Genomic DNA, 15,444 nt, shown 5'->3' on the forward strand with positions numbered 1-15,444 from the left:
ACTTATGAGCTATGGAGATCATTTTTATTTTTAAAATACTGGTGTTAAAGTTTATTCTTCTAGGATTTGGAGATTCTCAACAGTTTAAGCTGTTCTAACTGCATCTCGCTTTGAGCAGGGAATGTGTCTGCTATATTTTGCTGGGGCATGCTCCCAAAATCTTAGTACAATGCCCTGATCATAGCCAGCACTCAATAAATACAGTTGATTGATCTTGCAGTTGCTTTTATTGCTCGTCAGCCTTGAAAAGTAAATTCTTCTGTTTGCCAGTGCCAGGTAAGCAACTGGCATGGGCCTGTTCCCCGTAACTGGCAACAGTGCATACAGCTCTATGTCAACATTATGAATGTTATATAAGGAACGTGTCTAAACTCTGTTATACTGAGCTTTATACGGAGCTCTGCGCCTAGTAAGCACTCAATAAATATGAATGATTGATTATATAGTCAGAAATGCAATCAACATTAAAATTCCAATGGCACTTTCATTTCACTATTTTAAAAAGCTAAATTTTTATCTTACCTACCAACCAGGAAGCACAGCCTAGTTTCTTCCAACACTGCCTCTCATTCTATCCCAATAGATACACCGAGTGAGCATCTACTAGACAGTTCTTAGACTGTGAGCCGCATGTGGGACAGGGTCTGTGTCTGACCTGATTACCTTGTATCTTCCCCCAGCATTTAGTGCATTTCCTGGTACACAGTATGCACTTGACAAATACCACAATTATTACTATAAACACTGTCAGAAGGGATTTCCCATATTCCTTCACAGTATTCTAGGCAAAATGCAACAGGCATTGTAGAAGAGCTGTGTTTTTGCAATTTCATGAGATAAATTCAATATCAAAGCACAGCGAAAAGTCAAAATAGTACCAAAACATCCCTTTGCTCTGTTCCAATGTTTTCCAAACTCTGGCCCATATCCCTATTTCCTGCAATATGGCTACCCACATCTAAAGTAGGACACTTGAGTCAAGTATAGTAGGCGGAAGAGAAGGAAAAAAGAGAATTCAAGATAGCATCTTTAGCAATAATAAAACTTTAATGTAATATTATATTACCAAGTCAATGTAAGTGCTTGAAAATGCAACCTTCCTACATATTTCATACAATTTTCCTCGGAGGTCACATTTTCAAATCAGTATATGTATAGTGTCTGTTCTATGAACTCTAGTAATTTTTCCCCTCTCCGCTTTTAGTTGCGGGGATCAGAATAACCTAGTGTCTTACAACGTTAAACAAAATGGGAAAGTCCCTAATCACTTGATACCTTCATATCAGTTGACTGCACTCTTAGTATTCACATTAATCGAGGAAAATCTGAAACCGCTTTTAGTTTCCCAGAAACCTCACTGCACTGTACTCTCTCAAGTGCTTAGTACAGTGCTTTTCACACAGTAATTGCTCCATAAATATGCCTGAAAGAATGCAAAGCCTTTGCTGTCAAGTAGTTGTGAAGTGCATAACACGATAAAGAGCAAACACTGCCAACGTATCAAACCGAAGATTACAACCATACTGAAGGGACTGCCATGGGCTAGGAGAGAATCCTGTAGCTATGGCAACAGTCCTCAAATAATTTTCTTAACATACTTCCATCATAGGAATGAGGCTCAAAATGAGAGAAATTTTCCTAACACTTGGGGACCTGGCCTTCCTTCCAACTTTTGAGGAAATCACCCCTAGTAGTTAGTTCTTGGGCTGTACTCCCTCTAGACTGTGAGCTCCTTGTGGGCTGGGAATGGGTCTACCAACTCCGTTGTATAGTACTCTTCCAAGTGCTTAGAACAGTGCTCTGCCCCCAGCTCTACCACTTGGCTGCTGTGTGAACTTGGGCAAGTCGCTTCACTTCTCTGTGCTTCGGTTACCTCATCTTTAAATGGGGATTAAGACTGTGAGCCCCGTGTGGGACAAGAAGCGTATCCAACCTGGCTATCCTGTACCTACACCAGCACTTAGTACCGTGCCTGGCACATAGTAAGCACTTAAATACCGAAAAAGAAAGTAAGCGCTCAATAAATACCACCGATTGATTTTTGAGGAAGATAGAGAACGAGTACGAAATGGATGCCTGCCTTCAGGAAGCTCACACCACACTGCGACACCACCATGAAGAATGACGATGTTTCAGAACCACATGACATGAGGACTTGCTGAATACTGTAGCAGACCCTGGGTGATGGTAATAATAATATTAACAACAACAGGCTGTATTAAGCACTGACTATGAGTCAAGGACTGTTCTAAATGCTGGGGCAGATACCAGTTAATCAGGATGGACTCAGTCCCTGGCCCATATGGGGTTCACTGTCTACGTCAGGGGGAAAACAGGTATTTAAAACGACAATGGAAACCAGAGGCCCCCACGGGTCATCCCTTTGCTCCATGAGCACTCCTGTTTTCACCTGGAATTGCAGGAGGCCGAGGCAGCAGCCTTCAGGAAACGAGAGTCACCACCAGTGACGCAGCCAAGATCCCACCACCTGCCTATTCTGGTCAGGATTTGAAATCCCTAAAGCTTAAACATTTATAATAATTAATAAACATTTACTTTGTGGGAAGACCTTTTAAACATGCAGTGTTAGCATTCCAAACCTACTTGATTACGGTTCGCTTTAGAGTAGAGAAATTACAGTGCTCAATCACTCAAACAGTCAAGAAGTTCTTCCATCTGTCTAACTAAATTCTTCCTTGCTGTCACTTCCCTTGTTTGTTATTTTACGAGATGGAGAATCGGAAAGAATTCTCTTCAAAATAACCCAAAACTCAACACGGTATTCTCCTCGAGGTTCTGACCATTGAAGAATATCGGGAAAAGATTACTTTCTGGCTCCTGCATTTCATATTTTTGTTTCTACACCCCAGATTTCCATTAGTCTTTTTAACAGTTGCTCTACATCGGCTAAATCACATTTAGCTCTGCTACTTTTAACCTGTCCGACCAACTCTGTTGTAATGTACTCACCCAAGCACTTAATACAGTGCTCTGTGCCCAGTAAGAGCTCAAGAAATACTACCGATTGACAGATTTCAGTTCCATGGCACAGTTGTGGTCTCTGAAGACTTCAATTTCAGCTAATTCACTTAAAAAAATGTAAGGAGAAATGTGTGTGAGTTCCAGGTATTTCCACAGAATCAATGGTATTTGAGCACTTCTGCATGTACAGCGCTGTACCTGGAAAAGTTCAATACAACAGAGTTGGCAGATACAAACTCTGCCCATAAGGCAACATGAATGATGAATGAGCTTACAATTTACAACAAGCGCTTAGTACAGTACTCTGCACATAGTAAGTGCTCAATAAATACTACTGAATGAATAAAATATTCCATATCCTCTAAATATTGAATTCTATATGATTACTACTTAAATAACCATACTTTCCGTTAGGAAGTCTAAGACTATCCATTGTGTTGCAGGAAAAAAAAAACTTCATTGAACTCTCACAGAAAAGGAACTTAGCAGAGGTCTCATGATCAACTGACCAACTGCCAAAGGAGCAAGAAGACATCTCTTTGGCTGTACTTATGGGCTTAATATTGTAATCTACATTCTGGGTCACCTCTATGACCAATTTGTTGATCATCCCTCATTACAATATATACCCTGCCAACACCAGGGATCCAACACCAATTCTTTCGGTACCGTAAAATGAATGCAGTAAAATATACTTAAATGAAGTGACTGTTAAGCAATCCTGGCGCCTGAAAAAGAAATGTGGTAAAAATGCCATGCTCCCACAAACCTCCTCTTTGCATTGTGAAATTATTTATCTAAAATTCCCATTAATACTCCTTAAAAAAAAGCCTTATGTAATCACTCTATTCATTTACCTCATTTTACTTGCATAATTTAAGTCAAATTTGTAAAAACTGAAGGTCTTCTCATGCCACTCTTCCCACTCTTGCGTTCGCACAGAGCACCAGATTCAAATGAGGATAAAGCCTGGGGAGGGCTGGGACAGGGAGGCACGAGAGTAAATACCAGTCTGCATTGACATTTCCCTTGGTTTTACTTGTGATTAATTTGTAAAACTATGTAAAGGGATAAATATTTGCAAAATACTTTCCTAAGAACTTAGAACAGTCAGTGCTCTGCATGCAGTAAGCACTCAATGAATACCACTGGTTTGATCAACTGACAGCCACCTTGCAAACTGAAATACAACAGAGTGAGGTTAAGGCAAGAACACACTCATATGTGGGCACTGGGAACACTAATCATGGTGATAGTTTCCCCTCTACCCCTCTCATGTTCTTTTTTATCTCATACCCTCCCTTTTCCTTCATTGCTTAACCCTTCGGGTTTAGTCCCTGGATGACACTGTCATAATGCTCTCCTCCTTCCACTATTAAAACCTAGAGCTCTTGGGATGGCCGCCCCAATGTAGCCAATCGATATTTGGAAGGAAGTGATAAAAAAGGAATAAAAGGAAGCAGCATGGCCTAATGGAAAAAGCATGGGCCCGGGAGTCAGAGGACCTGGGTTCTAATCCCAGCCCCACTTGTCTTCTGTGGGACCATGGGCAAGTCACTTAACTTCTCTGTGCCTCAGTTAGCACATCTATAAAATGGGATCAGGACTGTGAACCCCACGTGGAACACCGGACTATGTCCAATCTGATAATCTTGTCTCTCCTCCAGCGCTTAATTCAGTGCCTGGCAAAGAAAAAGCACTTAAATACCATTAAAAAAAATTGCATGTTCTCATCGAATGTTTCATTGTTCATTAATTTGTGAGACTCTTTGAACTTTAAATCGTCTCTTGGTGTTAGCCAGAGGTTTAAAAATGAATGGGAAGAAGAAGGCATGCACCTAAGCAGGACCTCTATGCATTTCAAAGTTTCACTTTTTGCCAAAGTCATCGAGTGAAAACTATTTACTAATCCTACTGGAGGCTTTATTAAACTTCACCACAGGTACAGATTCCTGTCCGCTAAACCCCTTCACTCCTCTAAGTGTAACGGCCTAACCAAAATCCTGATATAGCCATGTTTTGCCTAACCAATCTGATTAAGTCCCTCTCCAGGCATCAGACAAGAAGAAGATGGGGGAGACAAATGTTTATGCACCTAAAGAGAAAGGTGGAAGACATACACAAAAAGCATACAAGAGTCATGCAAGTGTTCTGGGAAAAAAAAAAAGATAAAAACACATGAGATGTAGAATGTATAGAGTTTGTCAAATGAGGGAAATCTGGATAGGAGAGTAACAGAATAGGGAAGATTATTAGGTGAATAACTTGGAAGCTTAATGGGAGTGAGTTGTGTGTGTGTGTGTGTGTGTGAGAGAGAGAGAGAGAGAGAGAGAGAGCTGTGGATGGATTGAGTGAGGGGAAATTGGTAGATGGGTGTAAGAGGTAGAGGAGGGAGAGATTAAGGAAGCAAACCATCACATGCTATATCACTAACTCATGGAGAAGTGACATGACTGAAGAACAGAAAATAAGAGAAAAATGATACCCATCTCGAAAAATAAGGGGAGGAAAGGCATAGGTGGAAAACCCAAGCCGGAGTGGAATAAAGTGTTTCAGATAATAAGAGCTGAGCAGTTTTAGAAAGGAAAAATTTACAGGGAAAAAATGCAGTTTTGGAGCAAGCTCCCGAACTATCATTGCTTCTACCAATTAAAAGATCTGACCTACTAGCATTTCTTTCTTTCCTGGTCATACTTCCCTGGGTAAACCTCCGGTTTCCAACTCGGCAGTTTAAGTCAAGACAGAGATGGCAGAACTGGAATTTAAATGAGGAGGAGATTTTGGAACTGGTTTTTCCCCCTTGAAAAACCCTTTATCAATGCATTTTTCAGGGAGTTCTTCACCTTTACACTTGCTACGTGTTTGTTTCTTCCAAGCAACACTAAGGATCAGGCGATCGCTCCTCTGCAATCTTCACTTCTCTCACCAGAGGGAGAGTGTGTCACAGTTTACAGTATATGGTGGGCACTGTCAGAATATTCAAATCATTCATTCAATCGTATTTACTGAGCGCTTACTATGTGCAGAGCACCGTACTAAGCACTTGGAATGTACAATTCGGCAACAGATAGAGACAATCCCTGCCCAATGACGGGCTCCCAGTCTAATCGGGAGAGACGGACGGACAAAAACAAGACGACATAATCGCGATAAAGAGATCGAGAAAATGCCCAAACACCCTACTGGCTTGGTTTTTGCTTAACTCAAGTACACTCATTCAATCCACTGTATTTATTAAACACTTACTGGGTGCCCAGCACTGTACTAATTACGTGCTTGGGGGTACAAGTGCAGAATTAAGTGGCAACAACAACTATAAAATAAAAAGGGTGATAGGTCGCGGTTTGCCCTACCCTGTGATATCAATCGTATTTAATGAGCGCTTACTATGCGCGGACTACTGTACTAATACTATAAATACCGACACTATAAATACTGTGTGTCGGTCAAGGGAATGAGGGAGGGGGAACGGACATCAAGGTGAACTAGCTGGATAAAGAGACACACCTAACTTAACTTCCACTGCCTGGCCAAACAAGTGTTGGCTTTTGTGCACCAAACAAAAATATCATCAATACTTAGATGCTGCATCAGCAGGTGCGCAATAGTTTTAAAATATTTACAAGCCCTTTTGAGAGCACGGACAGCTCTTCAAGTAGCAAGAATCAAAACACTTTCTAGATTCTGCCAACAAATTGCAGAAGAATCCAATCCGTCTATCGATGCACTTATTGTCTGAAAATCTCCAAGCCCTGTGCTAGGGATACAACGGTCACAATTTTTAGTTAGGGAGATAAAATGGATGCTCAAGTCTTCCCTCTGGCATTTTTACTGAGACTGGGTTACCTCAAGTCCAGTATTTACTCCTACTATGCCCACCTTTCAGCTCTGTCCAGGTGAACTTCTCAGGCTTTCTTATCTCTGTTACTGCAGTTTTCTCTTACTGAAATAGTCCTGTCAGTAGTATTGTGTTTCCAGTGGAGTCAGCTAACAGGCAATTCTCCTTTCTGTGGCTCTTTTTCACACCCGAAGAGCAAGGGACTGAAGGAGAGAGGAAGTGTGAGGCCAGAGCAGGAAACTGCACAAGGCAGACTCAGAGAAAGTTATTTGCGGGTTGAGGTGATCCCAGGACTTACTAACCTGGAGAGTGGTTTTCCCACCAAGCTGAAAAGCTTTCCAACATTTCAATCGGGCCACGTAAAACCAGAAAGATTTGTTTTGACCGATGAGAGTTGCAGGGGGCTGAGCAGGCAAAACCCCTAGAGGGGCAGAAGGGAAAAGACAGGCGAGAAGAGAAGGGATAAGCGGCACTTGGCCAGACTGACCTGCTGATCCTAGAAGATGCTCAATGAACAAAATGAACAAAAACATACCCTACCCATCAACCAGATGGGGAAGGCAAAAAAGAGGCATGAGCAAATAATTCCTCAAATATAAGGGAAAGAAACAAAAAGGCTAGATCACCCACAGAAAGATAACAGTATGAATTCAAAGGTGAGAAAAGTATATAATAAAAGATACATATATATGTATATACATATATATACACATATATGCACACACACAGTTTCCTTCCAAGGAACTTCCTTGGAGGAAAAATGTATACAAGTTAATAGATCCATCCTTGAGGACCAGTTTCCAAGACCATTTACCTCCAAACAAGCAGGATCGAAAACACTCAAAAAGGGATTTTTTTTTTCCTTTCATATGCACTAATGAAACAGATTAACCTAATTATCAGAAGGGTGCTAAAGTGTCCTTCACCCCTGTTGCCTCTATAAATCAATACTGGCTCCTCATATGGGAGAGATAATGAGTGAAAGAGCGGAGGGAGCGAGGTACAACTCTTGTAATTTTCCTCCCCATTGCCCTCTCCCTGGGAGCTGTCACAGCTGAGATTTTACAGTGAAATGACACCAATGGAGAAATGCTGCTTTAAAATGCCAGTCCACCTCCCATTATTTACGTACAGAAACAAGTGGAAAGTCTACTCATTTTCCTCACAGTGTAAAAGTTGTATTCTACTCTCTGATTTCAAACGAATGGTTGATAAACTTATTTTCTCAATGTTTTCTCAATGTTTTCTTAATGTTAAATGCTTTATCTGAAATCAGTCACTTTGAGAAGGTCTGCTATTTCTGCTATACTGCACTTTCCCAAGCACTTAGTACAGTGCTCTGCACATAGTAAGCGCTCAATAAATAACCAGTTAGCTCAAATTTGGAAACAAATTTGTAGGCAATTTTTATAATAGTTTGGAGACCTTATTTGAAGGGCCTTTTTACCTGATAGACAATAAAAAGCACAACATACCATAAACGTTTCATGTTTTTTAAATTTAAAAAAGGGGTTTTTTGGTAGTGCAATTTACTAATTTATATACTTAAAATCTTCAACTTTTGCTTAAGGGGTCTTTCCCCTTTCAACTTCAATTTAACTACTCTGCATAGGTAAAAATTCTACTTTGGTCAAAGGCTACAGACTATATCTAAGCCCCAACTGATTTTAACTTCATCATGCTAACTGTATATTTTGTCCAAAGTTATTTTACACACCACAGACTTCATTCTAATACTGATGAAGGTGAGGTTGCTTTGGATAAGTCCCAGTTCTCCTCTAAGAACCATCACTACAGTACAAACTATGTCCCAACATTGTGCATGTACACACAATCATTTCTTTCAATATCACATCACAGTGAATCTAGACGGTCTTGTGATGTTGGAAGAAAACTCTCTAATTCTGCCCTCATGTCCTAACCAATTCGTGTCCTAACCAAAACACAGGTCAAACACCCAATTTCTGACTGAACTGAGTTTTATGGCAGAAATGAAAAACCAGTGCCTGTCCAAACGTGAAGAGCAAGGGTCTAATTCTGGCTGGAAAATAGTGTTACTATTATCATAATGGTACTTTTTAAGTGCTTAGTATGTGCCAAACACTGTACTGAGCACCAGGGTAGATAGGAGTTAATTGGGTCAGACACAGTTCCTATCCCACATGGGCTCACAACCTAAGACACAACAGGCACTGTGTCCCCATTTTCAGATGAGGAAACTGAGGCTCACAGCCTTCTGAGATCCTTCTCCAGAGCCAACAGAGATATAAAGACAGTAGAATTGTTGTGGATAGTTTATAAACATTTTTGGCCTTACTCTCCTGCTTGAAATGGCTCAGAAGTTATCAGTTAACATTATTTATTATGCATCTACTCTATGCACAGCACTGTACTAAGCCCTTGGAAAAGTACGACAGATTAGTAGACAATGCCCCTCAAGAAGCATATACTCTAACAGGGGAGTCAAACACTAAAATAAATTAGAGATAGGAGAATAAAGATGCATACGTAAGTGCTGGGGGGAAAAGGGGAAGCAGGACCCAAGTGCTTAGGTGGCGGAAAAGTGCGGAAGTGGCAGGAAGGCGGATATAAGGTGGGGAGAGTAAAAATCACTTAGGGAAAGCCTTCTGTAGAAGATGGGATTACAGAAAGACTTTGATGATCGGGACAGCAGTAAACTGCCTGGATGTGAAGTGGAGAGAGTGGGGAGAGTGTGAGCGAGAAGCCAGCTTGGGCGAGCTGAGAGCAGGGCCCAGCAATTTGGTAAGTTTAAGCAGAAAAAAGCTCGCAAGTTGGGGTGCAGTGGAAGAAGAGAGGTGTCGGCAGGAAGGCGAGATGGCTCACTGACTATTTTAAAGCTGCTTGTCGGTCAGGAGCTTCTTTCTGAAGTGGAGAAGAATAGGCAACCACTGGAGATTTCAGAGGAGTAGAGAGATGCCTGGAGAACAACATTTGTGGAAAGATGATCAGGGCAGCAGAGTGAACTGTGGGCAGGAGAGAATGGAGGCGCAGAGTTCAGCGAGGAGGCTGCATGACTACTACAGGAGTCACACGCGACACGATGAGTGCCAGACCAGGGTGGTGGTGAGGACGGGGCGGATCTGGCAAATGGTCCACGGGGAGGAGGGGAGTGGGAAAGGAGGAGGGTTGTGTTTGAGAACTGAAATTTTAGAGTTGGTGAGGTCGGAGTGGAACGATGACTAGTGATGGTGAGATGCAGCATGTGCCCCAGCTAGTGAGTCAGTAAGGTGGGGCGGAGCGGGAGATTGGTGGAGTTGAGGAGTGAGAGGATGCGGGCAGCTGGGGATGGTCACCAGGAATGTCCGTATGGATGCTGAAATTCCCAAGGATCAGTGAAAATTAGGAGAAGATGAGAAGAAAGGGGGAGAAAAGGCATCAAAATCGCTCCAAAAGTCGGAGTGGAGCCGGGGCCAGGGAGAGATAATTCGGAGAAGAACGCTTAGATAATGGGACAGGAGGAACATGGCCCCTGGAAGTCCTACTGCAGACCAAGAGCTCCTCTCATATTGACCAGGAAACAGTTTTAATTTGTAACTGTGATGTTTCCTCCATTCGGCTTACTGTTCACCCATCTCATTATTGACTCACTTCGGACCGAAAATGTCTGAACATGTTGATCTTCACTTTCTGAGTAAATATGCCGTTACAGTCATTCACTTGCCCTGGAGAAATTAAATCATTTAACCCATTAAGGAAGAAAAGAGTACGCGGCATCGACAAAGCATAACCTAACACACAACGTCCTATAAGACAAGATCAGAATCCAGCCCCTAAAGCTCTTCGATTACAGGGAGGCACACCTCCCTAAAGTTTGTCGGTTAGCAAAACAACACACTTTTTTTATGGTATTTGTTAAGCACTTGCTATGTGCCAGGCACTCGGACTAGGCGCTGGGACAGAGAGAAGCTAATCAGGTTGGACATAGCCCATGTACCACATGGGGCTCACAGTATTACTCCCCATTTTACAGATGAGGTAACTGAGGAACAGAGAAGTTAAGTGGCTGGCCCAAGGTCACACAGCAGATAAGAGGCAGAGCAGGGACTGGAACTCAGGGCCTTCTGACTCCCAGGTCCATGCTCTATTCTCTAAGTCACACTGCTCCTCATCGATATTATTTCAACTCCCCTTTGAATTTACAGGTTCTTTAGAGCAGACAAAGTTCTTCACACAGTATTTCATTTATCCTCTCAACATTCTTGGCTGACAGATAGGAGCCAAGTATTCTCTCTCTTTTATGGGGAGGTCAAAATAGAGCTGATGATAAATGGCAGGAACAGAATTCAACGTGTATCTAGCTGGAAAGATAAATTGGATCGAAACTTGTGGTAGCTCACTTTCAACAGCAGAAAACCTTTGGGGAATCCAAGGGCGTTCAATAGTTGTTGGGCATTGTTCAGCAAGCCTGTACAGCAGTTGTGGAGAGCCTCTCGGAGAAACTAAATGACTGCTCACCTGGTTTCTGCCTCCCTACCTCCCAAAGCTCCATCTCCAGTCTCATCCTCTCACCTGCTTTACGCTCTTCTTCTCTAGACTGTACACTCATTACGGGCAGGGCACAACTCTGCTAATTCTGTTCTATTATACTCTCCCAAGTGCTCAGTGCAGTGCTCTGCACATAAATACTATTGACTGACTCTTCCACCTGCCTGGGGGACACCTCCACTTGGATAAGTGGCTGCACCTTAAACTCATTATATCCCAAACTGAATTCATTTTTCCTCTTGTTAATATTCCCATTCCTGTTCACAACACCATAATACCTAACCCAAAAGCTTATCACCTTGGTGTTGTCTGATTCTGGTCAGCCACCTCCCACAGTGTCTGACTAAATCCTGCTTGTTCTTCCTCTATTTCACGGCTCTGTCCCTTCCTATCCACCTTAACTACCATCGTCCTGGTTCAAACTCTCATCACCTCCCAGCTGGAATACTTTACTAGCCTTCTTACTGTTATCCCCACCCTAAACCTTGCTGCTCCACAGAGCCAGAGATGCCAACTTTTTATTTTGCGCATGCGGTGGATCTTCTGGAGGATAATGACTGGGAGGGGTAGGCTTCCACGAGCTAACAGATGAGAAAGCCAACATTTTGGGTCTTTTCAGTCAATCAATCGCATTTACTGAATGCTTACTCTGTGCAGAGCACTTTACTAAGCACTTGGGGGACAGTACAACAATCACAGGCACAGTTTCAGCCACGGTTGGAAACATTTCAAGCCTTGCCCCAACACAGATCTCTGAGGCGCTCCAGATAACCACAGGGCCGGTTGTCCCCCTTCGTCCCCATGGAGGGAGGAGTTATGCATAGAAAGTTGCACGTAATCATCTTTTTAAAAAAGATGTGGAAAGTACAATTCCCCTCCTGACCAATCTCCACTGGCTAGCCACTTCTCCCCTAAAACACAAATTTCTAAATACTGCCTTCCGGGCTTACCTTAAGCTACCTCTTCTTACGTGTCCATTCTCTTCTACTGCAATGTAACTCACAATCTCTCTCTTCCTAAACTAACATTCTAACTGTACCTGTCTCCCATTTTATAACCCATGCATACCCCATTTCTCTGCACGAGGCCTCCTCCCCTCCTCGGCTTTGCCTTCAAAGCCATCCTAAAAAATACCTCCTCCAAAAGACCTTCCTTGAGTAGCCTACCTACCTACCTAGTTACACCATTCCCAAGAGTCACCATGTGCTCATGAATGTTACCTACTTAATGGCTCAGTTTAGTTCTGAATGATATATATACACACACATATATAGATGCATATACATTCAGTCTTTGATCTAGTGCATTTCTGGCAGTTTATATCATTTGGTGGTCCCGATTAAAATGCAAATTTCTCAAGTTCAGAGGCCTTGTATTATTGCTATTGTATGTGTTCTGGAGGTGCTTCTTAAATGCTGTTAATGAGAACAGTTTATTTTTGCTCAACTTCCCCATCCTACCCAAGGTGGCACATTGCTTTCTAGCAGTTTGCCATAAATTGTTATTCATCCTGAGTTGGAAGAGTGCTTATTTCAAAGTTGAATTAAACAGCAACCTTCTGAATTTAAAATATGTGTTCACAGGCAGTTGCTGGGGATAGAGTAAAATAACATTCACAATCTAATGTCTTAACCAGTCAAGAATTGCCTATGAAAAAGTAGAGATGTGTTGGTTTTTCATCAGCCAATGATACTTTCTCTATTCAAGCTACCTCCTACGCTTTACAGAAAGAAAAAAAAAACCATAGCTTGATCAGTTATTTCCAGACTACTCTACATTCTGGCAGGTTTTTGGTTGGTTTTTTTTTTAACCTAAAGCTCATACCTGGGAAGTTTAGAAGTTTAAATCAATTAAGCAATTACCTGTAATCTGCCTGAATTAAAAAGTACTCACTTTTCTGCTGGATGCAGTGCACTATAATGTATGAAATTACATCTTGGTTCTTGCAACTGGCATCAATTTACTAACCATGCCTCCTCTTAAATCCCTTCGGTCAACCACTTTCCAAGCATCGGAGAAATCTGGCCTCTGCCCAGGATCATATACGATGAATAGCCTACTCTACACATCCCTCCACATCGTACGAAAATCGAGAGTTTCCACTGAGTCAGCTTACAGTGTTAATGAAGCTTTCGGGAATTTTTTTTCTTTAATACTTATTGCCAAGTAAACATATCGGCAAAAATCTTCACTTCAACAGATAGCTCAGAGAAGTTCACTGCTGAAACCAAACCCAAAAGAGAAGTATGCCAACAACCAAGAAACTTAATAAAACTTTAACTTTTCAAAGGAAAGGTACTATGAAAACACTCCTATTATTGGTAACAATAACAACGATGATAAATAGGCAGACCAGTGTGCCTCATTGCTCATTCTGAAAGACCTTCTCTTAGTTTAGTTCTTTAGCTATATGGCTAATAATAACATAAGTTCTAAAGATTCTGTAATTTTGCCTCACGGTTGCAGATCCAGGAGACAAATGCATAATATTTTAGCAGTACAAGTCAACTGATATTTACTTAGCTTTTCTCCAAAGTTAATATCAAACCACTCCAGGCCCAAAAGGCTTATGTTATGGTCTGCTTCCTGTTATATAGCTGAAGAATCACAAGGCCTATTTCTTCACAAAACATAGCCTCTGGTTTCTCATTCAAAACTCAATCAAATCCATCCACCGTGTTGAAATATTTAGAGCCAACTAAAATACCATTTCTGCCTTTAGCATCCTTATTGCAGTACACCACAAATAACCCAGTTTCATTTACACCACATTCTACAACATGAGCAACACTGAGGTAGCAGCCAATGTTCAAATGCCACCCTCTTACAAACTAAAAATCCTATCGCGGTTTAAAGAGAATTAATAATGAGACAAAGAACCCTTGCATAAGGAAGTTATTGTTTCCCACAGAAAACTTTTTTTGAAGCAAGGATGGTGTTGGGATAAACTGAAAATACTCAGACCTTCTTTCATTTTTCTCCAGTCAATAGGCGTTCAATTTGGACTCACCGGAGACACACTTATGAAGTGGGTTAAACTGTACAGTGGACAACAGAAAAAGCTGACGGGAAGGGGAAGAAGAAAAGAAACAAAACTAAAGACAGTTGCCTGGCAAATCCTGGCAGAGTGATGGGTGGACAATAGGAGATGGTGAGGGGTAAACTGGGGAAAGATAGATATGTACATATTGGCTGCCAGAAGGAGTGGGAAATGTGGTAGATGAAAGAGGGCCAGTGGAGTAGTAGTTCTTCTAAGAAAAGCCTCCACTTTACTGTTCATGACCCTTTCAAGTCTCAAGAAGCTCTGCTCTCCAGCCCAGCTTCTACTGAAAACATTCCAAAGAATGTCCAAGAAGAGCCAGCATTTAAAACGGCCTTTGGGACAATCAATCAGTGGTACTAATTGAGCCCTTAGTGTGTGCCGAGAACTGTACTAAGCACTAGGGTAAGTACAGTGGACTTGGCAGGCGTGATCTCTGCCCTCCAGGAGCTTACAGTCTACAGGCATACCAAGTTCACCCAGCAACTGACTCCTCTACAGCTAGTAGCTTGTTTGACACATTATTTATACTGCAATTACCATAAAAAAGTCAATGTTTCAGAAACACTCTGTAGCCATGTCTTTCAGAAACTGAGAATTAAAAAGGATGAATGGAGAGAGTCAGTTCAAAGGGAGGGAAAGCACAGATTCACAGTTGAGGTGTCAAGAGATGCTCAGAGAGAAACTTAATGAGGGAAATGGCAAGGTTGTTAGTTTTGTAGAAACCCCTGTAAAAGATTCAGGTTGTATGTGCACACTGTGTCCAACACCACAGGCACAACTGTTTCTTCGGACACCATTTCACACTATGTCCAGACAGACAACGGGTGGTCAGAAAAACATTCCCTAAATGGCCAACAGCCACTCTATCCAAAACATTTAGCAACGTATCCCTTACTATTATGGGAGACTTGAGTGCTTCACATTTGAAGATGCCTATAAGAGTACAGTTTCACCTAGAGGTGTGATCTTGGCTGAAAAGGGCAACACGTGATTAACAATCTCAACCGCATCATGTACACGCCAAGACTGTCCCTTACAGAGAGAATCCCAATGTCACTGGGACACGTTTAGCTGA

At 41.9% G+C, this 15,444-nt stretch overlaps 1 protein-coding gene across 4 annotated transcripts in view; it reads right to left on the reverse strand.

Moving 5' to 3' along the window:
* Window positions 1–15,444, reverse strand: part of CYRIB (CYFIP related Rac1 interactor B) — a 94,339-nt gene that overhangs the window by 34,304 nt on the left and 44,591 nt on the right. The gene's annotated exons all lie outside the window — the stretch shown is intronic.

This window comes from Ornithorhynchus anatinus, chromosome 4 (genome assembly GCF_004115215.2).
Source record: "Ornithorhynchus anatinus isolate Pmale09 chromosome 4, mOrnAna1.pri.v4, whole genome shotgun sequence".
Classification (NCBI taxonomy): domain Eukaryota; kingdom Metazoa; phylum Chordata; class Mammalia; order Monotremata; family Ornithorhynchidae; genus Ornithorhynchus; species Ornithorhynchus anatinus.